Source organism: Rhagoletis zephyria, unplaced genomic scaffold (assembly GCF_001687245.7).
Source record: "Rhagoletis zephyria isolate East Lansing unplaced genomic scaffold, Rhagoletis_zephyria_1.1 Rzeph_scaffold_04487, whole genome shotgun sequence".
Classification (NCBI taxonomy): domain Eukaryota; kingdom Metazoa; phylum Arthropoda; class Insecta; order Diptera; family Tephritidae; genus Rhagoletis; species Rhagoletis zephyria.
The window spans coordinates 27,070-50,235 of NW_016161570.1; the positions used below are offsets into that span (position 1 = coordinate 27,070).

General features: G+C 33.3%; 1 pseudogene; it reads right to left on the reverse strand.

Moving 5' to 3' along the window:
- LOC108370809 (furin-like protease 1) overlaps positions 1-21,560 on the reverse strand; it is a 45,724-nt pseudogene extending 24,164 nt beyond the window's left edge.
- Positions 21,561-23,166: the final 1,606 nt, after the last annotated feature.

Genomic DNA, 23,166 nt, shown 5'->3' on the forward strand with positions numbered 1-23,166 from the left:
AAAAAAAAAAACAAGAAATTGTGCTAATAGTTTACTAAATATTAATCAACATTGCCGCACACGCATTTGCACATGTACAAGTACATAGATATACATACATATTTATGAGTGTACACACATATGTACGAATGTAAAATTAATATGTACATTTGAAGTATATAATAAATCCCTTTTGTTATTTACTCGCTTAACATAGTCTTGTTAAATTACAAAGGTTAGGTATAAATTGGCTTCCATTTGGATTATTATTTAGGTTATAAAAGGTGCGACATTATAGTGTGCCAAAATTGCTGCAAGTGTTTAAATCCTGATTTATGCATATTGCTAACAAAAGTTAAGTGTAGAGAAAGAGCGTCGCACTTCTATTGCGCAGATTTTTTTCCCAACTTTGGCACTCAAACATTATAACGCACCCTTTATTGATTAGTTCTAAATCAAGCTACTATTGATTTTTGTGTGTGTTTATTCTTAAATTAATTTCATATAAAGTTTAGTTACCAAGTGTAAGCGGGAGTTGGTGGTAGTGGTGGTTTACAAAAACAACAACAAAAAGGCAACAAAAATTTCATTGAATAAAAACGAGTTGAAACCGAACGCAAATTTTTATATTTGGAAGTAAGTAAAAAAAATACGAATTAACGCTTTTCAATAAAAATTAAAAACAAAATAAAAAAATATCGGGTTTAAGAAAAAGTTTTTGTGACCAAAAGTTTATTTAACTTAAATTTTATATTAGTCGAAATAATGGTTTATAAAACAAGCCCATATTGAAAAAATGTTAATAAATCTTAAAAAAAAAATGCGTCTACCTACAAACCTATATATCGCTCATTTGCTGCTAGAGTAGCGTTATTCAACATTTCGGTCGAGTTATCTTTATAAATATTATCTGTCAATTGGCTCGTTAGAAGAGAATTTTTCTTTTGTGAGAATTTACGAGTAATCATTTGCATTTTTGTTGAATGGTTCAACTACACACCGATGTAAAATCGGAGACCGTCTCAGCTGACACGATCTATCTTACGGGATTTTCATGTTAACGAAAACTCACCAACGCATGACGGTGAGGTTGTCGATGCCCGTAGACAGATTCTCTCTCTGTCTATTAACAGCAATTTGAATGTGCTCTCTACAGCTTTAACCCATAGATCAGTAACAACCAAAACATATCTCGCCGGAAAAGCTTTTTATAGATTTCATATTGATGCACAGATAGTAAAAATTCTCCCCATCTACACACAATGCTTAAAAAGACAAAAAGATCAGTGAGGATCACACAGAGCTTACACTTTGTGCGCTACAAAAGACTTTAAAAAGCTTTTCCCGCGGCATGTATTTTAGAGTCATGCCTGCCCCAGATGAAATTTTATATTTTTAAGTTTTTTAAGTTTTTTTTATCTCTGCTAAAAAAAATCTTTATTTACGAATTACATAATATTGAAAGCATATCAATACTAATTAAAAGTAATAAAATAATTTTGTAATTTCGTTAAAGTCAATTTCTAAAACACTATTATTCACAAGTTTTTATTAATACGTAATCACAATATAATGCACGGAAGCGCGAACATAACATAAAAAAAGAAAAATTGAATGTTTAGTTATAAAAAAATTTTATAAACATTTTTGTGTACGAAAATTTATTTACTAAATCAAAAAATTTCAACCAGTAACTTTATCTTTACCCACACATACATATGTATATAAGTTAGCTAATACGAAAATTTAGTTAATCTTTTTCACATCTTTTTAGACATCTTTTCGGATGCGGCAATAAGTGACCTATATCTTGGGAAAAGCAGAGAGTGAAGTGAATTTTCTCGAAAATCCTCGTCAATCTACTACGATCGTAGTAGACTAAATCTAAATCCGACTAAACACCGATTTTATAGTGCTGTAAAAATAAAATTTTTTATTGTTGTTATGACCTATTGAGTGTTGTTTCACAACAACGAAACAATGTTTACATTCGGTTTATGCGGTCCCTAAAAGTAGGCAAAGGAAATTTTAATTTCACGCGAATACGTACTGGATGAGGAGGTTACAACCCTACTCTAACCCAGTCACAAAACTCAGCGCATCAGTGTTGTGATTTCTGCTGCGCCTCAGAGTATGCCGCTAAAAATAAAATTTTGAAATTTCGGTGCATTTTTTAAGCACTTAAAATCAAAATTTTGTGGCATATTTAGAGGCGCAGTCACAAATCACAAAAGTGCTGCGCTTTCGCTAGAATATGGCAGCTATTGTGAGAAAATAATTTGTGCTGAAAGTTGTTTTCAAATTTAATTCTAAAGTCGAGGTATCTCAAGCGACTTTAAGCATTTAAATTTATTATTAATTCATTTATTTAATGCAAAATTGTGCGCATTCTTAAAACAAACTAGGGCGCGTAAAGCATGATACAGCTGCATAAATAAGTCAGGCTAAAACTAATCTCAACAACTATATATTTACGTATGTACGTTAATATTCATTGATATGTATGCAAATTATTAACAAATAAAAATTGAATATTGGACATTGAAAGCTTGCTTAAGGGTTCTCTAAGCTGAAAGGGCGAATGTTGCACAAATAGAGAAATTCATATTAATATTAACAAAAATGCATCTTTTTCCATCATTCAAGGTTTTTAAAATATTTCCTTTGTTGAAAGAGATTTCTTGTTGCACTGATAAAGTCAACTTTTTTTTTTTGGAAATGTGTAAACCTAGTTTTGCAGCATTCTACTACTTTGACGCTTAAATATTTAGCTAACAAAATAGCCCCTTCAGCTTTACCAACTCATACGATATGTACATTTATGTTTGTATTTTTAGAGTTTATTTATGTATCTATACGTATGAATGCACGTACAAGTTTATTTAAATAAATAACTATTTATGTATTTATTAAGCATAAGTATCAATGCTATTGCATTTATGTAAATATATGTATATGTATTTATAAAGTATGTATGTGTATGTATATACATATGTACGTACTTAACATAGTAAAAGTATTGTAATTAGCATAAGTATGTTTGTATGTATGTATGTAATATTGCACTCAAGTTACTTTGATTATCGAGGAATTGTAAATGTAAATTATTTTGCAAAAACAAATTATTTATTTATATACAGATAAAATTTAGTTGTATACTTAACGGATTTGTATTTAGCTAAAATTAGAAAATTGTAAGTCGCGGATGGAACAAAAAAAAACAAAAAAAGGTTTAACTGATCACTAGAAATTTTAGCTACAAGGATATTGTGCCCAAACGGATTTATGCAGGATTTTTTTTTTTGGCAATATATAAACAATGTTTTAAGCATAAATTGAAAACATGTAGTATGTACATTCTGTCAAAATAAAACCAGGAATTTCCCCCACGAAAGCCCTACGCTTTGCGAAATTTTTATAATGAAAAAATAGAGCAGAAACTTTGGAAAGATTTTGTAGATAAGATTTTAAAAATTGCCTAATTTAAAGATATTGCACTGGATAATAAACGAAAACCACAAAAGCTCCTTCTACCCGAAAATGCTGCAAAAATTACTAGGAATTACTCAAAAAGTATCGATAACCGATATAATTAGGGCAGTGGACTTGTGATGACAGTGTACATAAAAATTACGTTAAGCTCAGATCCATTCTTCATAATACTTTAATGCCCTTTGAAATTAAGGTCCCCCCCGTCTGAGTAATAAATGCGGCGCTTTCCGGAAGTCCATTTTGCGATTACCTTTTTGAGCAGTTAGGACGGTATCTCGATAACGGTTTGCACAATGCACAAATTGCATGCGTTGCTGTGGCGTTGAGAGCTTGTCGGAAGTGGCAAGGCAATATGAGAGCAAGAGAGCAGAGAGGGCAAATTGAGAAATTTCAGGAAAGCAGTTGCATGAGTTGTCACACCTTGCATGTAAAGTGCCTTTCGAAAGAGGTTTTTTGTTTATATCCGAAAGGCGAATTGCAGATTGCTAGTACAGCACGCGGAAGTAGAAATAAATTTACGAAATCGATTTGTGCTCTCTCAATTCAGTCACATCTTGCGACTTTTGTTTCTGAAACTGATTTGCGAAATGTAAAAGAAAGAATTTTCTGGCTATTCACACATCAAAATATAATTTCTTTTTCTCAATTAGACAGCGAATTGGGTAAAGAAGTTGGAAATATTGCCACGTCTGACTCTTTAGTATATTCATGAAATAATTGTATACAAAACCCAGCACATTTAGTCTATATGTATATGTATGTACTTATAAGGGCTTCTCCACCCGGAATGTAGACTGAGTTACAATCAGAAAAAAACACAGAATTTTATACTTAAGTGAAACCCAAAACAAGAATTTCGGCCAAACAAATAGTACGGTAACTCCGAAAAATCTTATATGATGCACAAAATTATCATTTTTAAAGACTTGTGATCATATTGCTTCTTCATGACAACCCACAGTTCTTGAATGTCTAACTGGACACATTTTAAAAACGAAAAATGAAAATTTTAATCCCAGTCAGACTTGTTTTTAGAACACAATTTTTCTCTCAGTGTACTATTTACATAGAAATAGTCGACTACTCGATGATCCGACTACTCGATAAACCGAATATTCGGTAATCCGAACGGCTTTTCGCACAGCATTCTCAGCTACTCAGTAATCCGAATTAATTGCAATTCTATAATCCGAATCGCAGCTCTGCTTATTATTTTTTTTTTTTTTTTTTAATTTTGAGTCCCGGTAATATTTCAACAGAATGTATGTATTACAACACTGAAGCCATTACTCAATAAAAAAAAAAAAACTTTATGACAAAGTACGAATATCTATAACAAAAAAAAAAAAAAANAAAATTTTACTGTAAATTGCATAATGATATGAAAATTATTGTTTCGAATTGCTACTAAAGGTGAGAGATGTTTGAAAAAACTGATATTTTTTGCAGCAAAGTTTTGTTTGCAACTTTTACTTATTGTTTTTTCAATTGCATAAATTATTGCAGCAGCAGCGCTTTTTATTTTTACTATTTTTAATTTATTACTACTTTTTTCATCTTAAAAATGTTCGCTCTTTGAAACGCAGGAAGTTTTTGCTTAAAGAATTTTTTTATATTATAAATATTTTACACATACGGGTAAGTAATTTGCATTTTTACGGCCTTTTCCCAGTTATTTATTGTGTGTTGGTTCCTTTTGCCCATTTTAATATACATAGTTTTTTTGTTTTTTGCTTTAATTTACTTAAGTATTATATTTTTTGATTGCCTATATTTAGGCTGAAAACCCGACCACCGTTCTTGCGCTTAAATGCTAGTTTTAGATAAATGTTTTTTACTTTTTTCTTGCATTTTTTTAGAAACACTACAAAATTGAAAATGTTCGGGGGAAATAAAAAGAGTTTACTATAAAGGAAAAAAAATATTTGTGCGCCTAAGTATTTTATGCTTTAGCAATTATGTTTGTATGCCATAAGTTACTTTAAGCTGTTTGTAAAATGTAATACTCGTATTATTTTTTTTTTGTAATTTCAATAACACTTTTAGTAAAAAAAAAAAAAATTGTGCGGTTATTAGGCAAAACACAAAAATTCATTCAAACATAGTCTTCTGCTAACAATTCTGAATGGAATACATATTAAAAATTCATTAAACAATTTTATTTTGTTTGTTTTGTTAAAAATTTAGTTGAATATTTGAGTTTTCATGTGGCTTAGTTCGAAGTTCGCTTTATCGAGTTTTCCCTTTATTTTTATATTTTCTTACAGAAACTTGAGGACAAAAAACTATTACTAAAAACCGCTCTAGTAATTCATTATGTTTTACTGACACCATTGGAATTGTTTTCATTTTATATAAATTGTCTAAAATGCATTACTGATTTCGCTTTGTCAATAAGAGTACAACTCTACAAAAAGCTTTTCTGGCGTTCCGCGCTTTTTAGGCTTTCAGCTATATAACTCTGCTAACGCTGAAAGCCTGAAAGGTGCGGAACGCCTGAAAAGCTTGTTGTGGAACTGAAACTTGAAGTGACCTCAAACCTATTTCGAACCGAAAAATCTTACTGGAGAAACGCAAGCATATCACAAGAATCAAAAGATCAAATTTATTTCATTGGCACCAAAAGAGCTTTAAGTTTTAACATCACGTATGAAAGTTACAGTTGGCCACTTCATAGGCACGCGTGTCAAAGCTTTCAAAACTCTTTCTACAATTTGTGCATATCAGAGATGATCACAATAGGGCTCACGGGCAGAGCTCTTTAAAGCTCTCCGATCGATTTATATTGGTGGCGGACACTCTCTTGCCCGCGGGGAAGCTCTTTTAAGCTTTCTATAAATTTTTTATAGGCGCGTGCGGAGTAAAATCTCTCTCGGCCCATCGCTGATTTATATGGATGCACACAGAGTAAAAGTTGTCTCTCTCTCCCTCTGAGCGTCACTGATGTATGTACAGTGGACAAAAAGCTTTTGCTGCCGGACATTGTTGTAAGTGTGTACCAAGAACTTTCGAATGATCAAAGGTGCTTATGACTTTCCGTTCTACTGTCAGTAGTACTGCTACCAAAACTTTGTAGAGAAAAGTCATACATTTGCAAAGAAATTTAACCTGGCCTTCTTATCTTTGTTGGTCAGAAAGACCCTTTAATAAAAGTCATAAAGTTAAAAAATAGCTTAGTATGCCTGCCTATGAAGTAGCCAACTCTGTAGCAGTGAAAGCTTTCACACGATCTAAGGTTCTTTGAAAGCTTAAACCACTAAATATGCTTCTAATAATTTGCACCATAAGCTTTTACGTCTGAAAAAAAAAACTCCAAAAACTAAATGCCAATATTTTAAAAAAGTTTTAAGACTTTTTACAATAACTTGTGTGTGAAAGCACAGAAAGCTTGTAAAGTGAATTAATTTGACTAAAGAATCATTACAAGTTTCCACATCATGTACACAAAAAAGCGAAAAAGTTTGCACGCATGAAAGCATTTTGCTTTTTTACTTGTATTTCTCCACTTTTTGCCTACGCGATTTAAATGCAACACTCATTTCCGCATGGCATTTTGCATTGCAGGTGCTTTCGATTGGCACTACCGCAAAAAAGCTGCGACAAAAGTTAATTGCTTGCAGTTCGAAAGTTTCAAAAAAAAAAAACAATTAACAAATAAAATAAAGTGCAATGACTTGCTGACTTCGATTGCCTGTCATCCGCTGTGCCTACAAATGAGCGCGTAAATAAGTATATGCAATACTGTATGCACAGCAAAATGAGAATTTTTTCCAATATATCTACTACTATACATATGTAAGTACATATGAATGTGACACGAGTAAATTTTTCTCCCTCAATTGCATGAAATTTTCATTTATTATAAGCGCTGACCAGCTAGCTATGGGTAGAATTTGCAGTACGGGTATTGCGCAATTGCCATGCTTTCTACTTTGTTATGCCAAAAATCGTTGCATGGAAATATGGCTCGTAAATTTTCGCTTTTTATGCTGCCTATAGAAAGTTGATTTTACAAATAAAAAATATTTCACTCCGAAAAAAATTTAATGGGCTCGAATGCATAACGTTGGTAAAAATACATATGTATATGTGTATATATGTATGTATATTTTACGGGGCTGCTTTTTTCTGGCAAGATTTTTGTTTTTTGAAAACCAAAAAAAAACATTCATTGTCATTATTTAGTACAAAAGCATCGTTTTAGCAGTGTGCAGCGGGAAGACTTGGAAATTTGTGTAGTATTTGTTGTTTGTTTAAAAAATCGTATGTACTTTTTTTAAGGAGTCCATAACTCTATTTTACAAAAATGCCTAAATTTGGTTTAGCGTTCCTATAACTAACTACAGTTTAGACTTGAAAACTGAAAAATATGTAATTACAAGCAAACACATGAACAAGTACGGAATGAATTTAAATAAATTTTCGAAAATTTGTGATTTTTGTTAAAGAACTTTTGATTTTTAATAAAAAAAAAGAAATACATAAAGTAATAATGAGAATTTTGAAATATTTGATTTATGATTTTAAGTGCAATTGCATGTAAAATGCGTATTTTTGATAAAAAAAATAATTATGGTAGGTTGTGGAACATTTAAAATTGTTTAAAAATCAATGATGGGAATATGAAAAAGATTTGCGATTTTTTCACAGCTAATGTTAAAAGTTACAAACGAAGTCACAGTAAAAGCGGCAAGTTCAAAAATTTAAATAAAAAAAAAAAAAAAATTGGAGTATTAAAATTTGTTAGTGCCTAGCCTAGCCTAGCATTTCCCAATTTTTTTTATACTTAGTTAAATGCCTATTATTATTATTATTTTCCGTAAACCTGTGGCAACACTACGCCTAATCCATACATTTTACTGCTTCATATTTAGTCTACTGTACAAATTTGGACAACCTTTCAGCGTGTATTCAGCATTTTACCTCATTATTTTCTATGGCTAAATTTTGAAAATCTCTAAATCTCCAAGCCGTTTCCGTTATATCAATTGCTTACTTCTTACCTAACTTAAGTGTTTCTTTAGTTTATTTTCATTTTATACGTTTTCTCATTTCTAAATATGTTTTTTGTTTATTATTTTTTATACCTAACCTAAGCTGGACACCTTTTCGTTATTATACAATTTTTTGAAATCTTATGGCCTTATTCATAAAAAATGAAGTAGGTTTAAAAAAAGCTTTATAAATTGACGTGTTCATACATTCAATTCAATTTATAAACCCTTTGTAAAACTTCTTTATTTTTTTTTATGAATAAGGCTATTAATCTACACAGCACTTTGAAGTGAATTATTGAAACTTAAAGAAGTCTACTTACATTTTTACAAAAAAATGGAAAGTTTTCTTTTGCAGAAAAGAAATTTCTTAAAAGCGCATTACTCAAATTCCATTATTACACTGAAAATTTACACACATCTTACAAATGCATTGGCATACAACTTCAAACCCGTTTACACTTTTAGTATTTCTAGCGTTTTTTTTGTTTGTTTTTAGTTTTCGTAATTCTACGTTTTACTTTATTTCAGCTTTAATCTCAATATAAAATGTTGCAAAAGTTTTTTATTTGCTTTTAGAAATTTTTGCGCTTCAGATTTTTGTTATTTATAATTTTTTGTTGCTTTGCTTTTTGGCTTTTTTTTTGTTAATATACAAATTTATACAGCTTTGTTCTTTTCTTACTCGCGAATTTCGGCTATTATTTTTTGCTCTGTATCTATCTATTGCCATTTTTGTTGTTGTTGCAGTTGAAGTTTAATAGTAATTGTGTTAATAAAATGAAAATTAAACACAAACCTAAACATCTTTGGTCGGGTGTCGCCTTCAGGCACGACGTATTCGTCTTATCATTGGCCATCGCACTCGATTCACCAACCTGCAATTGAAGAAATGGGTAGAGTTTTTGTTTTTATTATAAGCAACATTTAGTTTTGATAGTTAAAATTCCATCAAATTAATTATATAATAATTACAAATAATGTATAGAACATGTAGTATATATATATATGATACAGTAAAGCTGCGCGAGGCCCTAAATACTGAGAACTACTACGATGAAAGGTTAGGTTAGGTAATGGGTGTTGCCCTTTGTCAAGGGTCTCACTCAGACCGTGAGCGTTGGTCCTTTCCGATACTACTGCGAACGATAACTGCTAGGTTAAAGCGAGAAGCGCTGATTGCGGAGAACGAAGTTTTGCAGACGACAGATACTAGTAACGGAGAGCTCCTCCGGACTAGTTGGAAAGTACGAACCCAACTGCCTAAGTCGCAATCTAGCAGAAGCTGGGAAGTCTAAGAGGAGTGTTGATGAGATCCCTAGACCGTCCCCGGTTCACTAACGGTGCTGATTTTCCAACGTCGTGCGCTGATTTGTCCCGAGGCCCATCTCTTCGAGAGATGTCCTCACTCCACACAGCCACATAGTTTCCTGATATATCACTATGGTCCCGCATCCACCCATACAAGTCCGACAAGGTAATATTCCGACGCGACCGAAAGGAAATTAAGGGCTCCGTTTGCCGATTAATTCCAATGGGGGTGGCTCGTTGCACTCGCTGCAGCCTACTGGCTAACGAAGCCTTGTTCAGTGCATTCCACCTGGTGGGGACTCCATAAAGCTTAATGGGATTAATTATGGTTTCACCAAGGCAGGAAATAACCTTGGGAGAAAGACCCATCTCTTACCTATTCCCCCTCTGCAGCAACATAGAGGCGCTGCGGTCTTCTTTGCTCTTTCCTCGACATTAGGCTACTACACTACAGCTTACTGTCAAGAATTAAACCCAAGAGCTTTGCCCTTTCAGTAAGCGTCAGGCGATTCAGGGCAAGGTTCACCAGTTGGGCTTTAGCCTTTAATATAGTACGTTTGATAAGACCTACAATAATGTATCTATAAAGAAGGCTGAAGCTGCCGTGGTAGAGTGCAGCACTACCATCCTGCAGAACCAAAGTTCGATTTCTGATCTGAGAAGCGCCCAAAACAAAAGCTTTTTTCTAATAGTGGTCGCCCCCCAGCAGGCAATGGCAAATCTATGAGTGTTTTTCTGCGATAAAAAAGCATCTCCTTCTTGAATAGTGGTACAAAATTTCTATTAAAAAATGCACAGCAAATTTAGGTAAATACAGAAGATCTTAGCGGTATAGTTTTAGGCGCAACTTTTTGAATAATAGTCAAGGTTGACAATCGTTGTCAAGCGTTGAAGCGCCATTTTTTCTTTCGGGCTTGCTAAAATCCCACTACTTTCTCGGAGAGTGGAAGATGTGATCACACTGCTCGGAGTGCAGGTGTGAGATTCGAATAGCGAAAATGTTAGCTTTCCTTTGTGAGTACAGCTTTCCGGAACCGGAGCTTCACGAAACCAGAGAGAGAGAATGCGTATGATGTCTGCGCCCCTAAAAAGTTTACGTATGTAGTAAAAAAAACTCTGGCTTCTGTTCGATATGGTTGTCATACCAATATTGTTGTTGTCAAATGAGAAAACAATCATCGGTAGTGTAGTATATGTCGATAATGGTATCTTTATCGTTATCTTTCTTTACTTTCATATGGATATTGTTATTATTATCCTTTAACTCTGTGGAACATTGTACAGCTAGTCAACCCCATCCACTTGTGGAAGTCGCAAAGAGGGAAGTGCGAAGAAAAAATATCAGCAATGTGACCATAAAAATTCTTCAAATTGTTGTCAACTATTAGAAAAGTTTGTACACGTACTTTTCACGGACATTGTCGGGTCGCGTAGCGCATTCAAGGTTTACATCCAAAAGTTTAACTCTTCACACACACACACACACATTGAAATCCAGAGATAAGAAAAATGTATGACAGAAGTTGTAAAACATTTCTTAGAAAGGAAGCAAAGAACAGTATGGAAATTTCTGATTCATCCAAGGAGCAGTGTTGCCAGATTTATTTTTTTATCTTAAAAATTGACTTATAAATAACCGAAGTAGAAATATTAATTTATTTGTTTAGATCGAAAGTTTCGAAAAAAAACTGTAACTTGTACTAAGAGGTAATTTAAATTACCGTAAGCTTGTCTAATGTAATGTAATATATAGTTAAAACTACGAAACTGGCAACATTGCCAGGGGGGCAAAACCCCACCCCATACACATATGAATTCGTTGTAGTTGACTTTTATTTGGGATATTATGTGGCATTAGCTCGTATTCCCTTGCGAGTAACAACTCAAGTGCAACAACAGCTGCAATTGCCAAAGAATGACTTTAAGTAGCCGTGAAAAAGTGGCGAAAATCAAGAAATATACTTAAGAAGTGAAAAGTAGACGCCAGGGATTGAATGACTACAGCAGTGAGTAAAAGCTACAGCAGTGAGTAAAAGCTGTAAGTGATGCAATTCCGGCAGACGCAGAGAAGGGAGAGCGGAGCACACGCGAAAGAAGTGGAAAAGGAAAAAAAAAATGGCAACAATGTCAAGTATGTGCAGCACGCCTGGGCTATAAAGTTTGCCATGCAACATTGTAGTTGCTTTTTGTCGCTTTTGTCTGTACTGGATTTGAATAATGTACGAACGTCTAAAGCGTTGCAACGGAATGCGTTTGCCACAAAGCAGACAGACACGGAGACAAATACATACGTGCACGTGCTTGCCACGAAATGTTGCATGTTGCCTTGCTGTCTGCCACACAAACGACGCAGTGACCAATGGCGCAAATACTTCGACTGGATGCCTTCGGTGGGCCATGGACCGTGGGTCGTGTGTGTGTGTGACTGAAGCCGGTGAGTAGTGAGTTGGTCTAATCGTCTGCAGGATTACGGCGCACTGCTTACCCGGCGCGCCGGTCTGTGCCGCAGTACGCCTCGCGTGTTCACTGCTTGCTTACAGCCGATGCAGCGCCAAAATTGTTCGCAACATGCAATGCGGGAGCGACGGTGGTGGCGGCGGCGGCGGCGGACAAGTGTCATGCATGCAACTCCTACTTAAATGTAGTCATAAATTTAAAGGATCTCGAGAGATTGGCGGCACAGCCATGGAGAAATGTAGGTAATCGTATTTTGCTTTTGCTTTAGCTTTGGTTTACTAAACTTATACTGAAATAAATATTTTATTTATCTGTTTTTTATTTTTTATTTTTAATTTTTTATTTTTTTATTTGGCGGTGGTTGCTTTTGTTGGTGTAGCAACTGTTGTGCCGAATGCACTCAAAGGACACACTAGCGTCCTACCGAACTGTTGCTTTCGCCCTCGTCGCTATTCATTTTATTTCTTGCGTTTTTCATTTTTATTTTTTATTCTGTGCCTTTTGCAATGCCAAAATCGTAACAAGCAGCACAGAAAAAGTAGAATAAAAAATAAAAGCAAAAGTAACAAAAAAATTACGAAGAAAGAATTATAGCGATAGCAGCAGAGCAACAGCCGTGGCAACAAGCGGCGCGCCAAACGCAAAGACAGCAGCGACCAGCGGCAGACGAATTGGCAGCTGGAGGTTATTCAACTTTTAGTTTATTACTATCCAACCAACTTTGTTGCGTTTTGTTTTTGTTTCTATTTTTAGATGCCAAGTTTTGTTTATATATATGTATGTATATATATATTTTTTTTTACTTTTTCATTTTTATGTTTTAGTGGTTCGCTGGCAGTGCCTTAACCGGCGCTGTTGTTGTTGTTGTTGTAGCGGCGCGAAATGTCCTTGCTTAGTCGTATGCTACGTGTGCATATATGTACATTCATACATACTTCATGAAAAAATTAAAACCTGCACACACTTGCACTCCCTTCCTACTTGTGTATCTATGCAAGTTTATTGCTGGCACTTTGCGTCTAGAAAACTAAAAAAAGCTTTTAAATTTTGATGTCAGCTATGCTTACCCATCTGCATTACATTTATAGTTGCACCCGAAGGATATTATAAAAATTACACAAAATATATTTTAGAGTATGCACATTAGGGCGAGTCAATTGTTTTTTTTACTAGCGCGTAAAGCAAACTCCCCATTGATTTTAGACCCATAGTTTTTTGGGCAAATTCTCTTAGAATTACACGTAGAATCCTACTGTGCTATACGCGCATAGTCGACAAAATCTCCCATACAAATTGACCCGCCCTAATGTACATAAATACAAATGTACATATTTTGTGGTTAATACGTACATATGTATATGAGTATTCAACCCAGCAGGCATACGGATATGATCAGAAAAATAAGTTACTCTATTAAATTATTTGAGCTTATTTCAAATACTCGTCTCTACTATATTTATCAGGGATGGTTTGATGGTTAAACGATTTGCTCTTTATCAATAGTTTATTTTCAGCGAATATTTTTCTTACATGCCCATTACTAATGCCCAGTTCCTCGAAAAATGGTTTCTCAGAGATCAGAAATCATGCAAAACATATGCACAGGAAGTAATCGACGGTGTTAGTTAACGCAGCGCTCTTAAAAGTAAAAATTTAATGCTAAAGTTTAAAAGAACGCCAAAAGCCTTAGGACCGATCGATTTTAGTTTTGTAAAATGGGGTTTTCTTATACAGGTCAGCTCTATTTAAGGTATAATTTTTAAAATTTTTTTAATATCTTCAACTGTTCAGTATCTAATGAAATATTCGAGCGAACTTTTTACTAAAAAAGTTTAAAGAAAAAGTCATAAGTCATTTTCTCCATGTTTCACCAATAAAAAATTTATGATTATTTCAAGATGTTTTAAACTATAATACTAAATATTGAATCCGACCGTGTCCGACATTTTGTTTAAGATCCGATTTCGTACCAGATAATATTGCACGTTTCTTTGAAAATGATTTTTTTAATAGAATTTTTTCCAACCAATTTCGATGTTACACGACGTAAACACGATCATATGATAATAGGATTTTTTTTGAAGAATTTTAGATGCAAACTTAAAAAACCTAATATAACTCAATACTACGTAAATTTAATAAATATTTTTCAAATTAAACAAATTTCTTTTGATTTCAGGCATCATATTGGATCGGACATTTTGTGTTTTGTTATTTTGATTTTGGATTGGAATTCAGCGTCCCCGAAAACTCCTGAATAGTATAACATCTAGTAAGTCATTGTTATTATTTTTAACAAAATTATTGTGTTTAGGCGCCATATTAAATCGGCCATTTTGTTTTTTTTTTCTTTGTTATTTTGACTACAGATGCGAATTCAGCGACCTCAAAAACCCCTGTAAACCTAAATTCATTCTTTGAATATACTCATTTTTAAAGTTATGGGCTATAAAGGGGTATCAAATATCACTGCGCGACCGTAGACCCTTGACTGTATAAGAAAGGCGAGTTTTGAGTGAACAAAATCCATCGTGTTTACATAGAATTCAGGCTGAAAAACATTGTAGTAGCCTGAAGGACAGATTTGAATAATTCCATTGCTTGGAAGGGTGTAAAATTTTTACTTGTAAATTATGATTTATAAAAAAAAAATAAAAATAAACTAGGTATAAATTAGAGTCATGAGTCACAAGACTTCTTAAGTCCCAAATCACAATTCTCTACTCATAAGTCATTGGTTTTCGGTCACGTATATGATAAGCCAATGAGTCATTCGCAATACGTCATTGGCCAAGTTATGTATGTATATTTAAATCATTAGTCAAAAGTGATTACGTTTCGCTACTGGGTGGGTGAATATATACTTCATACCCGTCTATATGTAACTATTTACATACATACATACACACGTATGTATATATCTTTATGCTTTTTGAGATTTAAGCGGTTTTTGTATGCGGTCAGTGAGTATGCAGATTTGATGTCCCATGAGCACTCAAAACTCACTGGGATAGTAAATATTCCATTAGTTCGTTGTTTTTTTCCTACAGCTTCACGTTACAAGGCACTAAAAGTTTTGCGATGATAGTAATATGTTAGAGTTTAAGTGCACTTTAAAAATAATGCACTCTATTAATTTCAGTTATGTTAGAAATTATATTTATGTTAGAAAATTATTTATTATTATATTATTAGGCTTGGTGGACTGATACCAGACATATGTACCTAACTGTTTCTATGGTATTGTGCATGTATTGAAAACATACAAGAACAAAACTGTTCTTTGATTAAATTTCTAATTCCAATTAAATATAATACGAGCACTAGGGGGGTTTCTACCCAAAGTCTTACGGAGATCTCCAAACGAATCATTACTAACATAAATAGATTTATCGACAAATCCAAGTGGTTTGCCGAAACAGACGACACATGAAAGCAGATAATATCAGAGATCCCAGAGGAAGCGTATCAAAATTGTGGTGATTGGTGTAGGCAACTGCTCAGGCGACGCTTCTACTAAATAACCATTTCTTTATTGAAAGGACGAGAAGGAGACTTATACTACAACTGCAGCTATGGCATACTTACGGTACCCATATTAACCAACGTAAAATAAAGGACTTTTTTTCAAAAGGATTTGGAAATACGTACATACAACTTGTATGAGAAAAGTACCTTACCCATATCGTAATTTAAATCAAATATTTATCAGTTAATTATATTATTTAATTGTACAAGCACCCCTGCTGTAGCGAAAAATGAAGCCAAATCCTTTTCAAGGACTTCGCCATCCTTTGCTACCAAAATGCGTTTACCATAATTCATACTGCACAACGAAGCCAGCACACATTGGTTCAAAATTAGAATTGAATGTTCATAATTCACAGCCTTCATTTTTCAACTAATTTTTCCTAAAAACCAAAAAAAAATATTTTTAATTTGGTGAACATTTTTTATAACATTTTTTTACTTTTTCTGCATTTTCCACTAAAAAATTTAATATAATCAAATAAAAATTCACAAATCAAACTGGTCTTCTTTTTGGTTGTTTGTGTCAACTGGTCTCTTGAAATAATTGTAAACTTTCATAAAATTACGAACACTAAATGCCAATTTTTAACGACTGTGCAGCAGGGGGTTTATTGTTCTCTTACGGTGGAACTGGAAACTCAGCGTGTAACACGATCCTGGGCACAACTTTCCCTGTGCTTTATAGATTGTACAAAGATTACCGATTAAATAGAAACCCTTAAGTGGGTGCGAAACAAACTATTTTTCATAGTCTGTGTTTAAAAGTTTACCTCTGAAAAGTGCAGAGCTGATTTAAAGGACAGTTTAAGAAATAAATGACAAAAGGCGTCCTTTATTTTGAAAAAAATTATAAAGGACAGGGGGTTAAAATAAAGGACTGTCCTTTAAAATAAAGGACGGATGGTTACCGTAGGCATACTGCCAAAAAGTTATTGTATTTATTTTTTTAATGAAATGTCGCTCACAATGCATATTACTCCATTTTATTTCTAATTTCTGAGGAAACTGAGGTCAGAGACATCACTGCCGCAGAGGATAATTTTGTTGACAGCGTGTAAAATGCGCTACTTCGAATACACACATATATTTATGAATGCACATAGTACATATGTATGTATGTACATAAATATGTATGAATTGCATATCTGCTTAGTTTTTAATTTATTTGACTTTGCTACTTCATATTTTTGTTTATTTTCTCTTTTCAACGATGCAACAAAATAAAAACTGTCGTCAACTAACCACCAGCGGCAAGCCAGCAAAAAATCGTTCAACCAAGTAAACCGGATCCTATGGCAGAACAAAGTTCCACTGAGTTACTACAATGTAGTATGTACTCGTACGGAGAGATCAGCTTATTCAACTGGGTAAGTAGGCAGCAGGCGAGAGACGGCAAGCGGAAAGTTGGACTGGGCTGTACGAGCGAGCAACATTGGCAAATTGCCCGCTGGCAATGTTGTCAACACATCACAGCGAATTGGAATTGCCAAAAATGAATTTAATGCAGATTTCTGAGAATCAGCAAGAACACGTAAAGAGAAGAATACTTGCTATTCATTAGGGAGGTGCTCATTTGTATCGAAAAAACTGATTAACAACAAGTGTATATAAATACGAGTACACATTTTTAAACTCAGTATAACATCTAAAATTAAACCGTCTTTTATTATTTTCAACAAGAAAAACCGATAATTTTTTGCTTTTTATATTTTAGGGCAAAAACTGTAAATATCAATAAAGTTTTTCTGATTATTTCATGAGCAAAAAATATGTAACTGTAAATTTTGTGATATTTCTCTTCTGATATTCAGATATTTCTATTGTGATTATTTTTCGGGACTTCCCATTTCTTTCATGTTTCACTGTACGCAATTCTTCGGGAGGATTTTTTTGGAATATTCTCGGCATTTTTATGTATTTTCTCGTGCCTTTTCGGGATACATTATATACAATTATTATTTTTTTTTATTTATCGGAAGTTTTGGATTTTTTTCGGAATCTTTTCCGTATTTTAGGAACTATGCGGCACTTTTCGTAAATTTTTCCGGACCATTCCGCATTCCCCATGTTTTTTGCTTTTCGGGATTTTCCGCAAAAATTTTGGATTTTTATTGGGATGCTTCGTATTTTATGTTTTACACATATTTAGGAGTTTACGAAAATATTTTAGGATTTTGGTGATTTTCAGATCTTTCGGAATTTTTGAGGATACTTCGTGTTTTCTTTTGCAGAGAGTTCGAGATTTTTTTGATATATTTTCGAAATCTTAAGCACTTTGGGACTTTTCAGAAGTTTTACGGAAATTTTCGTGAACTTAATTTTTTCGGTATCTTTCAGGGTACTTCGGAAATAGTGGAAATTTACCGGAATTTACTGATTTTTTTCTATTCTGGATTTTTTCGGTAATTCTGGAATACTTAGTTTTTATTTTTCCCGCGTTTTTCCTGGCTTGGGGATTTTACGTCACTGTGATGTTTTATCTTTGGGGACTTCTTTACTTTTCTGAATTTTTCGAGATATTTTGTATTATAATTTTCGTTGTTTCGGAAACTTTTTAAGATTTTTTTTGGGGATTTTCGAGAACTTTCAGGTTGCAAAATATATTTAAATTTGCCTTTTACAATTGTTTAAAACTAAAAAGCAAAACTTACGATTTAATATCTACAAATGCAAAAAAAATTCAGGCCGCCTTTGGCTATAATGTTTGTCTATTATTTTTCCTATTTTTTTATCTAATAATTTTTTAGTTTTTCATTATAAAATGCATATCGAGTACGATCTCCGGAAGTACTTTTAACATCCCAATAACACAATTTGCTTCGAATATTTTTTGTTGCATACTTCTGGGCTCATTAACGGTTCCTGGAGCAACTGAGTGAACACAACGATGATTGAAGCGCAACGTGCTAACGGCCTCATGCATGAAAATTGAGCTTAACTCCGGCTCGGTTTTCAATACTTTTTACACATGAGGCCCATTCATTGCCTTGAGTTATTTTACATTTATTACATTTTCTTATTTTGTATCTTCAAAATAGTAGAACAAGGACATTCCTAATATTTATACGAATAAGCATAGAAATTTTGTGTATCGGTGTATATTTATGTCGTTGTGCTATATTATCTATGGTGCTCAATTGGTGGTCTGCTGGTGAAGTCAGTGCGGAACCGACATTATTGTTGAACAACCAGTGACATTGTCAGCCTGCGGACACACATGCATACATCCTTGAACACATGAAAAGCCTGCCGAGGACACAGCCAAACAAGCTGAAAGGGTAAATTCGTGTACAGTCCATTTAGCAGTGTACCTAATTTAAATTTGTTTTATACTTGAAACTCAAATTTAGCAAAAGAAACGCCGGTCAAAGCTCAAAAAATACATAACATATTTACATACTATATAATTTTCAATTCCAACTGGTTAAGCTTTTCAGATTTTTCGCTTTACCGCATCACTTAAGCAACTAATGCAGTTTTTCATTAAACAAAAATTATTACCAAATTTATTAACTTGCAAATCTGTCAGCACGCCAAGCGGTTGACTTGAAATTATGCCAGTGAAATGGCATGGAATATGAGCACTGTTCCAAGTAACTCGCAGCAGAAGAGTCAGTCAACAACCAGCGTTCATTGCCAAGCGCATTTATTCAAATTAAGAGCGAAATTTTTTAAATTTAAGAAATCCACTGCAGAAGAGCAGGCGCACATTTGACTTTGCCAAACACGGCAAGGCACTCACTCTGCCTTCCCTCCCTACTTCTTCATACCCGATGGAATGCTGAAAACTTGTGGTGTCTCGAAATTATGTTTGCAAACACCTCCTGCATGTTTCTGCAGATATCAACCACCTACCAACCAGCTGTCGGCAAAGTCATGTAGGCCGATATCGAGAGGCCGCATTAGAATTCTGTGTAGCCGAACATGCAAGGTTTGGCCTTTGCCATGTAAATTTTTTTTTACTGCCGTTTTTACCAATGAGTTGCCTTCTGCATAACAACAACAACAGCTGGGCAATGCGGGAAATCGCAAGGTTAGGCATGTGGCCGACCGACAACAGCAGTAGGAGGTATGTTTGTATGTATGCATGTATGTATAAATGTAACAAAACTTGTTTGCACGCACGCTAGGTAGCAGCGTGTGCGTGTTCGGGCTATAACTGTGCAACGGTTGTTTTCTGGTGTCGCTCATGCTGAAGGAAGTAAGAAACTGTGCTCTTATGAATTACATTGCGGGGAAGGAAGGAAGGAAGGAAGAGAGGAAGTTGGCAGCAGGGCGCATCTTTTTTTAAAGTCGCTTGAATTCCTACTAATTTAAAGCACAAAGTTGTCAGTTTCAATAAATTAAAGTACCCGGTACAAAAAGACCGCACATGGATCCACAAAGTATATATGTTTAGACTAGATATTGCAGCATTGGACTCCACTATTCAAACTTAACATCGCGCCAGTTCCGTTTCGCCAGTGGCCTGTAAAAATCCCCGCCAAAAGCGAGGACCGTGGCATTAATAGCTCCTTTCACCTGCCCAGAATCACTTTGGGCCAGAAGCATTTTTCAGTTAATTTATTTAAAATACTCGGTGCAATGTAGGATAATAATAAGGTTATCATATGAAAGAAAAAAATCTTTAGAATTATAACAGAATAAATTTTTGATGCATAGCGACAAATGTGTATGGAAAATGTCCTTTGCAAATTTTGTTCTTAAATGTCCTTGAAAATTTTCAATATTTTTTTTTTTTTGAAAAAAGATTGTTTGAGGGCTAATATACGCACGGCCTCATCATCGAATTTCATCCTATAAACTGTATTAACTTAAAAAGATAAAATTTATTAAAAGCGCATTTTCAATACCTATTCGTCCTTGTAAAACCAAAAACTTGATTGCTTTTAAATTCTACAGCATATTCTCTCTAATTTGGTACCCATGTTGTTTTTCTAAATTGCACTGATTTTCTTAAATAATTTTTTGAATAAATCATATCTTTAAAATTCCAAAGTTCTTTGAAAAAAATGCTGACTTCAGAGTGAAAAATTAAAAACGTCCATTGTTTCGTGAGTATATCGATTCTTTCGTGTGTCTTGAAATTTTTTTGTTTTTGTCGCACGGTGAAATATCCACGAAATTTCAAAGTTTGCCGTTTAAAAATTATTTATTTTTTTTTTTTAAATCGCAAAAATTCGGCCAAACTTTGACTTTAAATCTGATAAATTTGATATTTTATTGAAACTTCCTCATTTAAATTTATAAACTCGCCGCGTTATACATATATAACTGGTCAGAGTCAAAATTTTGTTGAATTTTTGCGATTTAAAAAAAAATATTTTTTTTTTAACATTTTGAAATTTTTGTCTATGTCTTTATTTTGTACACTTTTGTATGTATGCATATATATTTTACGTTGGCATACTAAAAAATATCTCATATTTGTGGGCCTCTTTAAATATTTTTAATATTTTCAGCCATCGCTTCGATAATCGTGAAATAAACAACTTTAAATATTTAACAGCAATTTCGACAAATGCCCGCGGATATTTAAATATTTTAGCATACTCGCAAGATATTTATGTACATATGTATGCAATAAATCAGTATGTATTTGCATGGCATACACAACTAATCAACCTCAATTGATTGTTATTGTTATTTGTAATTATTTTAGACATTTACCTGCTGCATATTTCGCCATTGTAAATTAGCATCGTATTCGATGTCATTGTGCCCCATATCGTTGCCAAATAGACCATCGCTAATGTGAATANTACTAGGTTTATAAAACACCGTGCGGCAGTACATTTTACACACAAAAAATTTTATATATTCGCGAAACCATGGGCCACATATAGTAAAACTGCGTTTTTAGTTTTTCTCGCTGACGTTGAAGGACTTCGAAATTTGAAGAATATAATTACTTAAAAAAATTCAATGCAATGTAAAAAAACAGTATGGCTATCAAATTAAAAAGAAAATTCTGTAGAATTAAGGCCGATTGTATTTTTGGGTGCATAAGAAATATTAGGTATTGAAAATGTAATCTTCACGTTTTATCATTGAATATCCTTGAAATTTTACAATAATTATTTTCGAAAAAATTATATGTTAAGGACTAATCGACCACATCCTTGAATTTCGTTCATCTAACTTTATTCGCTTAAAAAAATAAAACTAATTAAAAGGACATTTTTAATACCTATTCGTCCTTGTGAACCAAACAATTTTAATTTTTTTTTTATTCTATAGAATTTTCTCTTTCACTTGGTGCCAATATTACTTTTCTACGTTGAAATGATTTTTTAAAATAATTTTTTCGAATTAATATCCTTAAAAAAAGACCTAAAGTCAGAGAGAAAAACTAAAAACGCGATTTTACTATATTTGGCCCACAGTTTCGTGAGTTGATTGCTTCATGTGTTTCGAAATCTTTTTGTTTTTATCGCACGGTGTAATCTTTAAATTTATGTCGATTTCCTCTTTTACATGGAATGACCCAGATGAGATTATCGGTTATGAAAAAGTAGTTAATAAAATGCTAAAGTTAAGTGTACATAATAATTGTATTGTTTGAAGATTTCTGAAGGGAAATATTTTTATCTGGTAAAAAAATAGTTACTTTTAACGACTTTATATCAATTATACTTAAAAATGTATTTCGCCATATGAAATATATGGAAAAATTCAAAGTCTAGCCGATTACCAAAAAAAAAAAAAAACAGGTCTTATATTTGATGTTCTTCAGTCTAGGGGTGCTTTAAAAAAAAATATATTTTGGACCAGCCTAATGTATTTACAAATGTATAAAAGTATGAATATTTATGTATACATAAATGAATATGAAAGGATTGCACAAAAACATATTTCGAGGAGAAAAATAAAGAGAGAGATATAAAATTGATAAAAAAAATTTTGAGAGAAGTGAACTTTATTTTTACAGCTGAAACTTCTTTAAATCGGCATTTGTGCAACGTAAGTAGTTACAACTGTACGTAGTTGTTGTTCTAGATAAAAACAAAAGTTGTATGCATGTAGTAGTTAGCTACTTTACAAATTGCAAGTCTTGTTAGTAACAACTATTTGCTCTTAATGCTTGCCAATCTCTTGAGCAGCTTTAGAATTTATCATGCAATGGAAAATGAACAAAAATAGAAATACATAAATAACGAAAGAAAAACAGAAATTTGAAAAATAAAATATTTGCAAATTTACTCTATTCTTAACTACAGTTTATCTAAGGAACAATAACAGGCAATACTGAAATTGATATGCAGCAGTGGTGGGCTGAATGCAACGACGGCATGCCTACCAGGCTATAGCTGCCAGAGAAACTAACTGTAGCCAACGGGTATTAAATTTTTTAAATGTATGTACAGTGACGAGCAAAACTGTAACATGGAGTAACACTTTT